The sequence below is a fragment of the Dama dama genome, chromosome 10 (assembly GCF_033118175.1).
Source record: "Dama dama isolate Ldn47 chromosome 10, ASM3311817v1, whole genome shotgun sequence".
NCBI classification, from domain to species: Eukaryota; Metazoa; Chordata; class Mammalia; order Artiodactyla; family Cervidae; genus Dama; species Dama dama.
In genome coordinates this window covers 28,715,942-28,731,179 of record NC_083690.1, presented here as the reverse complement: position 1 = coordinate 28,731,179, position 15,238 = coordinate 28,715,942, and the positions used below count along the sequence as shown (strand labels likewise).

General features: G+C 44.3%; 1 protein-coding gene across 13 annotated transcripts in view; it reads right to left on the bottom strand.

Moving 5' to 3' along the window:
• CRCP (CGRP receptor component) overlaps positions 1-15,238 on the bottom strand; it is a 95,542-nt gene that overhangs the window by 60,245 nt on the left and 20,059 nt on the right. For 10 of the 13 annotated variants that reach the window (XR_009694463.1, XR_009694462.1, XR_009694459.1 and 7 more), the window contains one exon: positions 9,487-15,204. The exons of the other annotated variants lie outside the window; for them this stretch is intronic. The gene's annotated coding sequence lies outside the window, so the exon portion shown is untranslated. Of the gene's footprint in view, positions 1-9,486; positions 15,205-15,238 lie in introns of those variants that run through there. 13 annotated transcript variants of the gene reach the window in all.

The following is a 15,238-nucleotide window of genomic DNA, read 5'->3' as shown; positions in this document are numbered from 1 at the left end:
GAGCTTTGGCCAGATCCAGCCATGCTGACATGTATAGCTCTGCTCTGTCCATTTCAATGACTGGAGAGTAACCCATTGTGTGAATTACACCACACAAAGGTGTTGATTTCACCCTTTCCTTTGAGCATTTAGGTGGTTTCCCGTTTTCACTTTACCATCAGCACATTCCTCACATGCCTCCTGACCTTTGGCTCACACATGATACTTCCCCCAGGTGTTTCCTCAAGATGGAGCTGCTGGGACTTCCCCGTTTCGAGTTTCCTGTCCCTTTCCCTGTTCATCTTCCCCAGGCACTCTCCATGAGGCTGTGCACACTGGTATTTTTAGTCCCAGCTACTCCACATGAACTGACTTATTTGAAAAGACCCTGATACCGGGAAGATTGAAGGCAGGAGGAAAAGGGGACGACAGAGGATGAGATGGTTGGATGGCATCACCGACTCAATGGACATGAGTTTGTGTACACTCCGGAAGTTGGTGATGGACAGGGAGGCCTGGCGCGCTGCAGTCCATGGAGTCGCAAAGAGTCTGACACGACTGAGCAACTGAACTAAACTGACTCTACATGAAAGCTAAAGAAAATCGCCCAGCCACCAGTCCCTTCCTGGACTCAGCCCTGGCCCACGCCTCTCCCCTTTGACCACCTCTGCTTGTGTCTGCTTCACAAAGAGGTATTGCTAATTTTCATCTTGACTAGCTCTTTCTGAATCCTTTCTCCTTATGTGGACAGGGTCCTGAATAAAGGTGTTTTGGTTTAACATTCTGGCAGAGGGGCTGGGTTCCCTGAGGCAGGCTATTATGTATGGACAGTATCCTTTTACTGAACCGAAGCAATGAGAAGCAAAGGTTAAAGTAAAAGAAATGGATCTAACATGGAGTCAGTTCTTCCCTGTAACTTTAATACTGGTATTCTTGCTCCTGGGCCCCAGAAATACCTTCCCAGGCTTGTCTTGGAGGCTGCATAGTTCTTTCTCCTGTTCTCTGGGTCATGTTTCTAAGCTTGGCTCAGATGCCAACACTTTTGTTTCCTGATGGGACAAGACATCCTCCTGGGATAGCAGCTGTCGACCCCATTTGCAGTCAAGGACCTGACCTGGAGGCCTGGCTGCCTGGCATGAGCCAAACTGTGAGTCTGGCAGCCAATCCTCCTTTCATAACCACAGTGACATGGACCTCGCCTCATAAGTGAGAGCATACAGTGTATCACTTGGGTAAAGGTGATCTGGGACCTTTCGAGTGCTCCCTGGATTCCTACTGCTGGATGGCATTAGTAACAGCACACTCTCCCCCTCCCCCCGCTCCCAGCAGAATTTCTGCTAAGAGATTCTTACAGGCTCTGGAAGAAAGTAAAGTGGACTTATTTGTTCTCTGCTACAGATGAGGAAACTGAAGCTGAATTGAGAGTCAAGGTGAAATGACTTGCTCAAGGAAACATACCCAAAGCTACATTGTCCTTTTTTTCTTTTTTTGGCACAGCTTGCAGGATCCTGTGGGCTTCCCAGGTGCCTCTTAGGGGTAAAGAACCCGCGTTGCCAATGCAGGAGACATAAGACATGGGTTTGATCCCTGGGTCAGGAAGATTCCCCTGGAGTAGAGCATGGAAATCCACTCTAGTAATCCTGCCTGAAGAATCCATGGACAGAAGAGCCTGGTGGGCCACAGTCCCTAGGGTTGCAGAGTTGACATGACTGAAACAACTTAGCATGTATACATGCACACAGGATCTTAGTTCCTTGACCAGGGATTGAAGCAGGGACCTGGCAGTGAAAGTGCTAAGTCCTAATAACTGGACCACTAGGGAGTTCCCTACATTTACCATTGTTGACGGCACATCATCCAGAAGACTTTTTAACGTTTAGAACAGAAAATAATAGAACAAGCTCCGCTTACTGGTGAGGTGTGTTACCACCAACTTCCATTCAGTTCAGTTCAGTTCAGTCACTCAGTCGTTTCTGACTCTTTGCGACCCCACGGACAGCACTCCAGGCCTCCCTGTCCATCACCAAATCCTGGAGCTTACCCAAACTCATGGCCACTGAGTCGGTGATGTCATCCACCATCTCATTCTCTGTCATCCCCTTCTCCTCCTGCCTTCAGTCTTTCCCAGCATCAGGGTCTTTTCAAATAAGTCGGCTCTTCCCATCAGGTGGCCAAAGTATTGGAGTTTCAGCTTCAACATCAGTCCTTCCAATGAACACTCAGGACTGATTTCCTTTAGGATGGACTGGCTGGATCTCCTTGCAGTTCCAGGGACTCTCAAGAGTCTTCTCCAACATCACGGTTCAAAAGCATCAATTCTTCAATGCTCAGCTTTCTTTATAGTCCAACTCTCAAATCCATACATGACTACTGGAAAAACTAGACAGACCTTTGTTGGCAAAGTAATGTCCCTGCTTTTTCATATGTTGTCTAGGTTGGTCATAACTTTCCTTCCAAGGAGTCTTCTAATCTCATTCCTGCAGTTACCATCTGCAGTGATTTTGGAGCCCCCCAAAATAAAGGCTGCCACTGTTTCCACTCTTTCCCCGTCTACTTGCCATGACGTGATGGGACCGGATGCCATGATCTTAGTTTTCTGAATGTTGAGCTTTAAGCCAACTTTTTCACTCTCCTCTTTCACTTTCATCAAGAGGCTCTTTAGTTCTTCTTCACTTTCTGCCATAAGGGTGGTGTCATCTGCATATCTGAAGTTATTGATATTTCTCCCAGCAATCTTGATTCCAGCTTGTGCTTCATCCAGCCCAGCATTTCTCAGGATGTACTCTGCATATAAGTTAAATAAGCAGAGTGACAATATACAGCCTTGATGTACTCCTTTTCCTATTTGGAACCAGTCTGTTGTCCCATGTCCAGTTCTAACTGTTGCTTCCTGACCTGCATACAGGTTTCTCAACAGACAGGTCAGGTGGTCTGGTATTCCCATCTGTTTCAGAATTTTCCACAGTTTGTTGTGATCCACACAGTCAAAGGCTTTGGCATAGTCAATAAAGCAGAAATAGATGTTTTTATGGAACTCTCTTGCTTTTTTGATGATCCAGCAGATGTTGGCAATTTGATCTCTGGTTCCTCTGCCTTTTCTAAATCCAGCTTGAACATCTGGAAGTTCATGGTTCACGTATTGTTGAAGCCTGGCTTGGTGAATTTTATGCATTACTTTACTAGCATGTGAGATGAGTCCATTTGTGCAGTAGTTTCAGCATGCTTTGGCATTGCTTTTCTTTGGGATTGGAATGAAAACTGAACTTTTCCAGTCCTGTGGCCACTGCTGAATTTTCCAAATTTGCTGGCATATTGACTACAGCACTTTCACAGCATCATCTTTTAGGCTCTGAAATAGCTCAACTGGAATTCCATCACCTCTACTAGCTTTGTTCACAGTGATGCTTTCTAAGGCCGACCTGACTTCACATTCCAGGATGTCTGGCTCTAGGTGAGTGATAACACCATCATGATTATCTGGGTCATGAAGATCTTTTTTGTACAGTTCTTCTGTGTATTCTTGACACTTTAATATCTTCCGCTTCTGTTATGTCCATACCATTTCTGTCCTTTATTGAGCCCATCTTTGCATGAAATGTTCCCTTGGTATCTCTCATTTTCTTGAAGAGATCTCTAGTCTTTCCCATTCTATTGTTTTTCCCTATTTCTTTGCACTGATCACCGAGGAAGGCTTTCTTATCTCTCCTTGCTATTCTTTAGAACTCTGCATTCAAATGGGTATATCTTTGCTTTTCTCCTTTGCTTTTCACTTCTCTTCTTTACAGAGCTATTTGCAAGGCCTCTTCAGGCGTCCATTTTGCTTTTTTGCATTTCTTTTTCTTGGGGATGGTCTTGATCCCTGTGTCCTGTCCAATGTCACAAACCTCCGTCCATAGTTCATCAGGCTCTCTGTCTTATCAGATCTAGTCCCTTAAATCTATTTCTCACGTGCACTGTATAATCGTAAGGGATTTGATTCAGGTCATACCTGAATGGTCTAGTGGTTTTCCCTACTTTCTTCAATTGAAGTCTGATTTTGGCCATAAAGAGTTCATGATCTGAGCCACAGTCAGCTCCCAGTCTTGTTTTTGCTGACGGTATAGAGCTTCTCCATCTTTGGCTGCAAAGAATATAATCAATCTGACTTCAGTGTTGGCCATCTGGAGATGTCCATGTGTAGACTCTTCTCTTGTGTTGTTGAAAGAGGGTATTCGCTATGACCAGTGCGTTCTCTTGGCAAAATACTATTAGCCTTTGCCCTGCTTCATTCTGTATTCCAAAGCCAAATTTGCCTGTTACTCCAGGTGTTTCTTGACTTCCTACTTTTGCATTCCAGTCCCCTATAATGAAAAGGACATCTTTTTTGGGTGTTAGTTCTAAAAGGTCTTGTAGGTCTTCATAGAACTGTTCAACTTCAGCTTCTTCAGTGTTACTGGTCAGGGCATAGACTTGGATTACCGTGATACTGAATGGTTTGCCTTGGAAACGAATGGAGAGCATTCTGTCATTTTTGAGATTGCATCCAAGTACTGCATTTCAGACTCTTTTGTTGACTATGATGGCTACTCCATTTCTTCTAAGGGATTCCTGCCCACAGTAGTAGATATAATGGTCATCTGTTAAATTCACCCATTCCAGTCCATTTTAGTTCCCCGATTCCTAAAATGTCAACATTCACCCTTGCCATCTCTTGTTTGACCACTTCCACTCTGCCTTGATTCATGGACCTAACATTCCAGGTTCCTATGAAATATTGCTCTTTACAGCATCAGACCTTGCTTCTATCACCAGTCACATCCACAACTGGGTGTTGTTTTTGCTTTGGCTCAGTCTCTTCATTCTTTCTGGAGTTATTTCTCCACTGATCTCCAGTATATATTTGGCACCTACTGACCTGGGAAGTTCATCTTTCAGCGTCCTATTTTTTTTTTTTTTTCCTTTTCATACTATCCATGGGGTTCCCAAGGCAAGAATGCTGAAGTAGCTTGCCATTCCCTTCTCCAGTGGACCACGTTTTGTCAGAACTCTTCACCATGACCCATCCGTCTTGGGTGGCCCTACACAGCATGGCTTAGTTTCATTGAGTTAGACAAGGCTTTGGTCCCTGTGATTAGATTGGTTAGTTTTCTGTGATTGTGGTTTCTATCTGTCCACCCTCTGATGCCCTCTCTCAGTGCCTACCATCTTACTGTGGTTTCTCTTACCTTTGACGTATCCCCTTCATAGCCTGTCAGAAAATCTGCTAAATACCTGACCTGTGCTCACAGTTTTCATTGGCTTGATCCTTGGCACAAATAAGATTAAGGACAGAAGAATCCCCACTGGCTTGGGTAACAGCTACTGGGGCTCTGCAAATAGTGTCTTTCAGACATACTGAGTAGCAGCCTCCCTAGAGTCCCTCAATTGTGCCTACTGCCACTCGCCTGTTCATGGGGGGTTTGAGGAAACAAAAAACGAGAGATTGTAAAGGAATTCAGATTTTGTTAGGCATATGTCCTTCCAGTCATAGGAGCAAGGACCTCCTACCTTAACTGGAGGTCTTCTGGAATCTGAGACTGAGCTATATGAGCTTTCTGCTGAGTTTGTTATTAGCTGTCCCAGTTTCCAGCACACTGGGCTTGTCACTTCCCCTGCACTGGGTTTTCTTTGCATTCAGCTACCACCGTAGGAGCTTTCGCTGAGTTGGGCTCCTGCTGTGTTTGGCCTCCTCCTTGGGGGGGCCACGCCAAGGTTGTTTCAGCCAGGTTAAATCCGAGCCACGGCACCAAAGATGTCAAGGGAGTGTGTGATTTCCTCAGTTCTGTCTCGTCACAACAAAAATTTGAAGCAACAGATGTTAAAGCCCTCGCACAGAAAGTGTCTCAGTTCTCAGACAGACCACGTTACAGCTCTCAGCTCTCAGACAGATCAGTGTTACAGCTCCATTTTACACCTCAGTTTTATTTAGAAAATGAAAAGAAAATACATCCTCGAGGCATGAGGGCATGCCCACACAAAAGACATGAAGAGGGGACAGAGAGAGAGAGAGAGAGAGAGAGAGAGAGAGAGAGAGAGAGAGAGAGAGAGAGAGAGAGAGAGGGAGAGGGAGAGAGAGAGAGAGAGAGGGAGAGTGTGGGTGAGCATGGGAGAGAGATAGACCCCCGGCCCTTTGGCTCCTCTTTTTATATTTTTTTTTCCTCCCCTTGGGCCTGGCCTATGTAAACCGGGCCAGCCTGGAGTTTTGTTTGTTCTACCTGAGGTCCTCACTCTGGTCCTCAGACCTTTCTGTGCCCAATTTTTGCTGGCTTTTCCCTTCCTTGTCTTTTAGCCACTGCCCTTCTGGACTTCTTTTTCCTATTCTAACTACCTAACATGAAAGCTCTGCCCAGAGTTGAAACTTATTCTATCTCCTGTTACTAAAAACTGTTCTTGTGGATGAGATACTGACACATGCAATAACATGGAGTATCTCAAAAACATGGTACTGAACAAAAGAAACAAGACACAAAAGGCACAGTGTATCATTCTATTTATGTGGAATTCTAGAAAAGCCAGATCTACTCTGTGGTGACACTGCTGATCAATGGTTGCCTGAGGCCAGGGGTGGAGGCAAGATAGACTGGGCAGAGTGGTGGAAAAGTTCTTTTTCCTTTGGTTGCACCACATGGCTTGCTGGATCGTAGTTTCCAGAACAGGGATCAAAACTGTGCCCCCTGCAGTGGAAAAGCCAGGGATGTCCAAAAGTTCTGTATTTTGATGGTGCTGGCAGGTAGTCAGGTATACACGTTTGTCAAGCCTTATCAAACTGTACACTTAGAATAAGTGTGTATGTCATCATTTGTAAACTACACCTCAAGAGAATTTGTTTTAAACAATTGGGGAAAAAAGTCCTTGCAATTATTTCTACAAGGTGAGGAAGGGTCTTTTCAGACACTCAGACTTGTCTTTAGATCTTGCAAAAATAATCTTTAACTTCTAAAATATTTGTTATTTTAATTGGTTGTTATACTTGATCATTGTGGTCCTGGTACTGACACTAAAATAGTAACTGATATTTCTAGTGACATCCCTGTATTCCTAAAATACACACACACTCTAAGGATGAAAGCTGGCAGTTCCCTATTCTCTATATATGTATGAATGTGTAATGAAACCCATGACTGTGCAATTCCTTGTTTGAACATGAGTCTGAATGTCTTTGAGAGGTAGTAGAGCAGAGTGACTAACAGCATAAACCTCTTACCAGATTCAGATTCTACCTCTGTTCCTTACTTAACTTTTCTGTGCCTCAGTCACTCTAATTCTAACATAAGAATAATTACAGTTGTTGGAGAAGTGAATGAGTTAATTCATATAAAACACCCAGGTAAGTACCTGGCATGATAGTCAGGCTAGTTATGCTGGAATAACTAACAACAATCTCAGCTGTTTGAAATAGTAATAAGTGTGTATTTTTTTTTTTTTTGCCATTTTATATATTTATTCAATTAGAAATTACCAGGTTTATGGTGCACATTTCTCAAATAAAATTAGATTATAATCATTAGCATGATTTTAAATATGCTAATTTATAGGTAAAGTAATGCCAAAGTTAAATTTGAGACATATCATTGAGAAGAACTGGAAAAAAATTTTGAATTTATAAAAATGCAAGTTCTACTCCTTAATTTTGCTACAGGTTTTTCTCTGATCTTGGTAAGTCACTACTTCCATTTGTCTTTGTGTTCCCATCTGTAAAACTGTGGTCATTATACTTGACACTGCCTTTTTTTTTTTTTAATTTAATTTAATTTTTTTTTCCATTTATTTTTATTAGTTGGAGGCTAATTACTTTACAATATTGTAGTGGGTTTTGCCATACATTGACATGAATCGGCCATGGATTTACATGTATTCCCCAACCTGATCCCCCCTCCCACCTCCCTCTCCACCTGATCCCTCTGGGTCTTCCCAGTGCACCAGCCCCGAGCACTTGTCTCATGCATCCAACCTGGGCTGGTGATCTGTTGACACTGCCTTTCTTAAGAGGGTGTTATGAGGATGAATAAGGTAATGCATTGTGGTAGAAACAATAAAGGTTTATATCTCACTCATGCCACACATCCATCAGAGGTTGGAAGAGAGGCATTTATCACCCTAAGTCACTCAGGAATTTAGGCCAATGGAAGTTCCATTTGGACACATGCTTCTAAGATCACAAGGCAGGAATAAGGGATGTGGCAGGTTAGGCACTGGCTCTTAAATTTTCTGTTATCTAAATCTCCTCAGCGGGAATTCCCTGGCAGCCTAGTGGTTCAGACTCCATGCTTCCACTGCAGGGAGCACAGGTTTGCTTCTTAGTTTGGAAACTAAGATCCTACATGCCACAGCAAAAAAAAAAAAAAAAAGAATCAATCAAGCAATCAATAAAGCTCATTTGGCAAAAACAGTCATATGGTCACACCCAACTTCCAAGGGGCATGGACCAAGTGTTTAGAAAAGGGCAACACCAGAAAAACACTTGGTGAAAAACACTAAAGATTACCATGGTTAACTATTATAATTCAAGTTTAAAGTAAGTATAGGAGAACTCAATGAGGAGGTAACATTTAAGCCAAGACCTGGATCACAGAGAAGAAGAAACCATGAGAACATTGCATGCAAAGTCCACAAAGCAGGAACGGGCTTGAAGCACGTGAGGAACAGGAAAATGACTCATATGTTTGGAAAATGGTGAATAAGAGTGAGAGGTGGCAGGGCTGGGACACACAGGTTCTTGAGGGCCATGGTAAGAAGTCTGAATTTTACTCTAAGATGTACTGGGAAGTCACTGGAGGATTTTAACCAGATAACAAGGTGTAATTTTTATAAAGACCCTTCATTCTGCTTGCTCTGAGGGATGGGCAAGCATGGAGGAAGGGAAATCAGTTAAGAAGCAACACTCCAAGTGAGAGATGCCTGTGGTCTGGACAAGCAGAGCAGCAACAGAGGTGGAAAGGAGCAAACATAGTCAGGATCAGTTTTGGAAGTAGACCTGATGGTTGGCTTGCAGAGGGTGAGGGGAGGGAAGGAATCAAGAATGACTCCTAGGATTCTGGCCCAAGAAGCTGAGTGGCTCTTGAGGCGTAGATTTCTTCTGGAGTAGAAGCTGGTGGTAGTAAAGTTTTCTGAATCAAGAGTTTTAATTTGTCCATATTAATAATGAGGTGCTTTTGATATTTCAGGGTTGATACCAGGTAGTCATTGTTGTTGTTCGGTCGCCAAGTCATGTCTCATTGTTTTGAGATCCCATGAACTACAGCCCGCCAGGCTTCTGTCCATGGGATTTGCCAGGCAAGAACACCGGAGGGAGTTGTCATTCCCTTCTTCAGGGGATCTTTGTGACCCAGGGATTGAACCCGAGTCTCCTGCATTGGCAGGTGGGTTCTTTACCACTGAACCACCAGGGAAACTCATCATGGAGGTAGTACTTCAGTACATGAATTTGGAGATCTGTGGAGTGGAAAACGCTGGAGACATGAACTTGGGGATTGTATAAGTGTTCTACTGCTGCTAACAAGAAACCCACAAATCTAGCAGCCTACAACAACAAACATTTATTATCTCATGGTTTCTGTTGGTCAGGAAATTGGGAGTGGCTTAGCTGGGTAATGTGGTTTGGGGTCTCATAAAGTTGTGGTCAAGATGTCAGCTGGAATGGAAGTCAACTGAAAGCTTAATAAGGGCTGGAGAATGGTTCACCCACACAGCTGTTGGCAGGACGCTTCCATTTCTCACCCTGTGCCACTTCTCTAGGCTGCTTGAGAACATGGTAGCTAGCTTCCCCTGAAGCATGCGATCCAAGAAACAGCAATAGACAGAAATTATACAATGACCTTGTCTTGGAAGCAACATACCATCAATTCTGCCATTGTTCATCTCACATAGACCAACCCTCATATGATATGAGAAGAGATTATAAAAAGATACAAGTTTCAAAAGATTCTCTTGGCATATAGTGTACTAAGTCATGGAAATGGATGAGTTAATATGGTGGGGTGACGACATAGAACAGAGAACCCTGAGACACTCCCAACATCTGAAGATGGGACAAAAGAGAGGGAGCCAGAAGAGGAGGCAGAGAAATGGCCAGTGAGGTTGGAGGAAAAAGAAGAGGATGTAGCTTCATGGAAGCGAAGGCGCTTTTCCTTGAACAACCAAGCCAAAGGTTACCCAGAGTAAGATTGCAAGGGAATTTGGATCTAAGAACACATGATCATGCCAAGTACTGGGTTGGCCAAAAGCTTCATTCAAGCTTTTTGGAAAGATGTTAAAGAAACTTTTTGGCCAACCTAAATAGTTTCCATGGAGTGTTAATCCTGTTTGGAGTAGGTTAAGAGTAAAGAGGATGGAAGAATCTGGTGATCCAGAACATAGAAAATTCTGATAAACTGTGCTGTGAAAGGGAACTTGGGATGAGAGACTATGCTCCATGATGGATGATTCTGGGATGTGTTGGAATACTTGACAATACTGATTTAATGGGATTCCCTGGCTGTTAGACAGTAAAGAGTCCAACTGCAGTGAAGATTCCCTGGAGAAGGAAATGGCAACCCACTCCAGTATTCTTGCCTGGGAAATCCCATGGACAGAGGAACCTTGCGGGCTACAGTCCATGGGGTCACAAGAGTTGGACACGACTAAGTGACAAACATTGGACATCACATTTAGTGATTCAATAGCAGGGCAAATAGTGTCCACGCCAGAGGAGGGCTCACTGTCAGAACAAGTCCTTGCCCGGGGGAGTTTTGTCACTGTTTCTTCAGGCCATTCCACTCTATTGACAGCAATTTAACACACTATTTTGTTTGGAAGTATCAGACTTTCCAAAACAAGATGCATCAGCAATGCTAAGATGTGAGCTGATATACTGGGCTGTGAGTTCACAAAATAGATACAACCTCTGTTTAAGGTACTGGCACAGGTTTGTACCCTACAGACACAGGCATTGGAATAAATTCTATTACATGTATCTTCCGGAAAAGAAAACAGGGAGTGTATATACATATGTATGTATAAAGTGAAGTGAATGTCACTCAGTTGTGTTCAACTCTTTGTGACCCAATGAATGCTGCAGTCCATGGAATTCTCCAGCCAGAATACTGGAGTGGGTAGCCTTTCCCTTCGTCAGGGTATCTTCCCAACCCAGGGTTTGAACCCAGGTCTCCTGCATTGCAGGCAGAATCTTTACCAGCTGAGCCACAAGGGAAGCCCATGTATAATGATGATAGCGTATTAATTACTGAAGTTATTCTGTGTAAGGAATGATCCTGCATTATCACCAGGTATTAACAAGCATGAATTATCTGCTTGCAAGTGTACTTATCTGTAACTTCTAGCCTTGTTTCTCCTCCACAACCCATATACATCCAGTGACAGTGTAGCAAGCGGTCATCTCTGGCCCTGCACCTGGACATCAGGATAGCGGGTAAGCAGGCTGGCACAGTGAGTAGCAGGCACACCCCTGGAAGGCTTGTGACATTGGCCGACTAGTGACAACTTTGCAGGGGCCATGGAGGTGCACTGGAGGGGGATACAGTGGTGAACAGTGTCCTGCACACCCTGTCTTGGAAGGTGGCTGCACTCCACAGTTAAAGGGGGCAGCGGATGAAGTGCTGCTTCTGGTTACTATCTAGGAGGGTGGGATGGGGGGCGGATTGTGGTGCTGCCAGGGCTTCCACTTGACCTTCGTTAATACTCCAAGGCAGTTCCAACATCCCCCCTCGTTTAGTTCACCGTCACTGTGATGAAGATTGGAGGAACCTTCCCAGGAGTGCCACAGGATTGAGTCCGCATCTCCTTTCCAGAACACTACGTCCTTAGTCCCAGACCAGTAGGCTCACCCATTCTCAATAAACCCTCCTTATCTAGCTTTACCTCTACACTTTGGTCTCACAGACGGAGCTCTGCTCTTTCACACACTTGCCCTTGCTATCAGGACATGTGCGACGGCTCCTGCAATGCTCCACGGTTGAGCTCTTTGCTCACAGTGGTACCTCCCTGCTCATCCTGTGCTGAGACCTGACCCAGTTATTGGCCTGGGGCCAGAGGGGAGGAGGGTTGCGATCTAGAGGAGGACGTCCTGTGAGGCAGCCTCCTCAGGTGAGATCCTTTTTCTTAAACCAAGTTGTTTATGTATTTGTCTGCTCTGGGTCTTAGTTGTAGCATGTGGGATCTAGTTCCCTGACCAGGGATTGAACTCAGTTCTCCCACATTGGGAGAGTGGAGTCTTGGCCACTGGACCAGCAGGGAAGTCCCCTCAGGTGGGATCTTCATTTGTGATTTCTGTCAAAAGGAGGCCACTCTCAAGGCAGGTAGGGCTTCTTTAACTGGTTAGAGGATTCAGGTAAAGCTGGGGTTCAAGAGGTTCAGGTTCAACCACCCCAAAGTCCACATCAGTTCTGCTTCTCAGTCCTTCCCTATGAGCCTCACAAGACTCATGTCATAAGCTCTGGCATCTTATGGTTACATACCGGGCCCAGTTTTCAGTAGTTTTCCTACAACTGCAGGAGATAAAGGTCTCTGTAAACAGCGCCATGTAGGCCTTCTGGCTCACTGGGCCCTGGATTACTAGTTGGCTGGAGATAGCCTGTCATTCTTTTTCTTGAAGTGTCTCTGGGAATTTAGCAAACCCAGCCAGCTTAAAATTACAGTCCTTAAAATTAACCTTACATTTCATTCCAGTTCTATTGCCTGGCCTATTATTTCCCCTTCCACCTGTACCTTATCTCAATTCATAACAGGTAATCTTAGTGATTCCAGTGTTAGGGCACCTCAGGAGCTACGCCCTCCACTCACTGGACTGACAGTAGGGCCCTTGTTGTTGAATGACTGGAAAGGTTGACTAGTTCCAGAATCCTGTTCTAAGGGTTAACTTCCCAGAGCCACTTCCAGTTGGGTTTTCTTGAAAGCAGAGCTGACGACAGAGGCCTATAATTACTATTATTATTTTGGCCACCCTGTGAAGCATGTAGAAATTTAGTTCTTCAACCAGGGATGGAACCTGCACACTGGAAGGGCTGAGTCTTCCCCACTGGACCAACAAAGAAGCCCCAGGACAAACGTCTATTCCATGGAGGCACTGATGTGGCAAATGTGCTCTGAAGTATGGTAGCAGGAAGAGGAAGATAGAGAAGAATGAAAAGCTTATATCAAAGTGCATAATCAAGGTCACATTTTGATAGTACATAATATCTGCCAGATTTCCATTCTATTGCAGGAAAGGCTGAAACACTTATGCAATGGTTCCTATCTCTCTTTGAATGATGATGTCTCTAGACTATTAATACTCATTTCACCTCCACTTCTCAGCTCTATTAAAGAGGCAGAATTGAGCCATTCAGAGCCAGCAGGCGGTGAGCCTCTGTTTTCAGGGGTTCAACTCAGTTCAGTCGCTCAGTTGTGTCCGACTCTTCGTGACCCCATGGACCACAGCTTCCAGGCCTCCCTGTCCATCACCAACTCCTGGAGTTTACCCAAACTCATGTCCATTGAGTTAGTCCCAGACCAGTAGGCTCACCCATTCTCAATAAACCCTCCTTATCTAGCTTTACCTCTACACTTTGGTCTCAGCCATCTCATCCTCTGTCGTCCCCTTCTCCTCCTGCCTTCAATCTTTCCCAGCATCAGGGTCTTTTCAAATGAGTCAGCTCTTCCCATCAGGTGGTCAAAGTATTGGAGTTTCAGCTTCAACATCAGTTCTTCCAATGAACACTCAGGACTGATTTCCTTTAGGATGGACTGGTTAGATCTCTTTGCAATCCAAGGGACTCTCAAGAGTCTTCTCCAACACCACAGTTCAAAAGCATCAATTCTTTGCCGCTCAGCTTTCTTTATAGTCCAACTCTCACATCCATACATGATTACTGGAAAAACCATAGCCTTGACCAGACAGATTTTTGTTGGCAAAGTAATGTCTCTGCTTGTTAATATGCTGTCTAGGTTCATCAAAACATTCCTTCCAAGGAGTAAGCGTCATTTAATTTTCATTGCTGCAGTCACCATCTGCATCTCCAAATCAACTGTGATTTGGAGCCCAGAAAAATAAAGTCAGCCACTCTTTAGGTTGTTTCCCCATCTGTTTGCCATGAAGTGATGAGACCAGCTGCCATGATCTTAGTTTTCTGAATGTTGAGCTTTAACCCAACTTTTTCACTCTCCTCTTTCACTTTCATCAAGAGGCTGTTTAGTTCTTCTTCACTTTCTGCTATAAAGGTGCTGTCATCTGCATATCTGAGGTTATTGATATTTTTCCTGTCAGTTTTGATTCCAGTTTGTGCTTCATCCAGCCCAGCATTTCTCATGATGTACTCTGCATGTAAGTTAAATAAGCAGGGTGACAATATACTGCCTTGACGTACTCCTTTTCCTATTTGGAACCAGTCTGTTGTTCCAAGTCCAGTTCTAACTGTTGCTTCCTGACCTGCATACAGATTTCTCAAGAGGCAGGTCAGGTGGTCTGACATTCCCATCTCTTTCCGAGTTTTCCAGTTTGTTGTGATCCACACAAAGGCTTTGGCATAGTCAATAAAGCAGAAATAAGATGTTTTTCTGGAACTCTTTTGCTTTTTTGATGATCCAGCAGATGTTGGCAATTTGTCCTCTGGTTGCTCTTTGCCTTTTCTAAAACCTGCTTGAACATCTGAAGTTCACGATTCATGTATTGCTGAAGCCTGGCTTGGTGAATTTTGAGCATTATTTTACTGGTGTGTGAGATGAGTGCAATTGTGCAGTAGTTTGAGCATTCTTTTGGAGAAGGCAATGGCACCCCACTCCAGTACTCTTGCCTAGAAAATCCCACGGACGGAGGAGCCTGGTAGGCTGTAGTCCATGGGATCGCTAAGAGTCGGACATGACTGAGGGACTTCACTTTCACTTTTCACTTTTATGCACTGGAGAAGGAAATGGCAACCCACTCCAGTGTTCTTGCCTGGAGAATCCCAGGGATGGGGTCACACAGAGTCGGACCCGACTGAAGTGACTTAGCAGTAGCAGTTGAGCATTCTTTGGAATTGCCTTTCTTTGGGATTAGAATGAAAACTGATCTTTTCCAGTCCTGTGGCCACTGATGAGTTTCCAAAATTTGCTGGCATATCGAGTACAGCATTTTCACAGCATCATCTTTTAGGATGTGAAATAGCTCAACTGGAATTTCATCACCACCACTAGCTTTGTTCGAAGTGATGCTTCCTAAGATCCACTTGACTTCACATTCCAGGATGTCTGGTTCTAGGTGAGTGATCAGACAGATTGGTCACTGGTA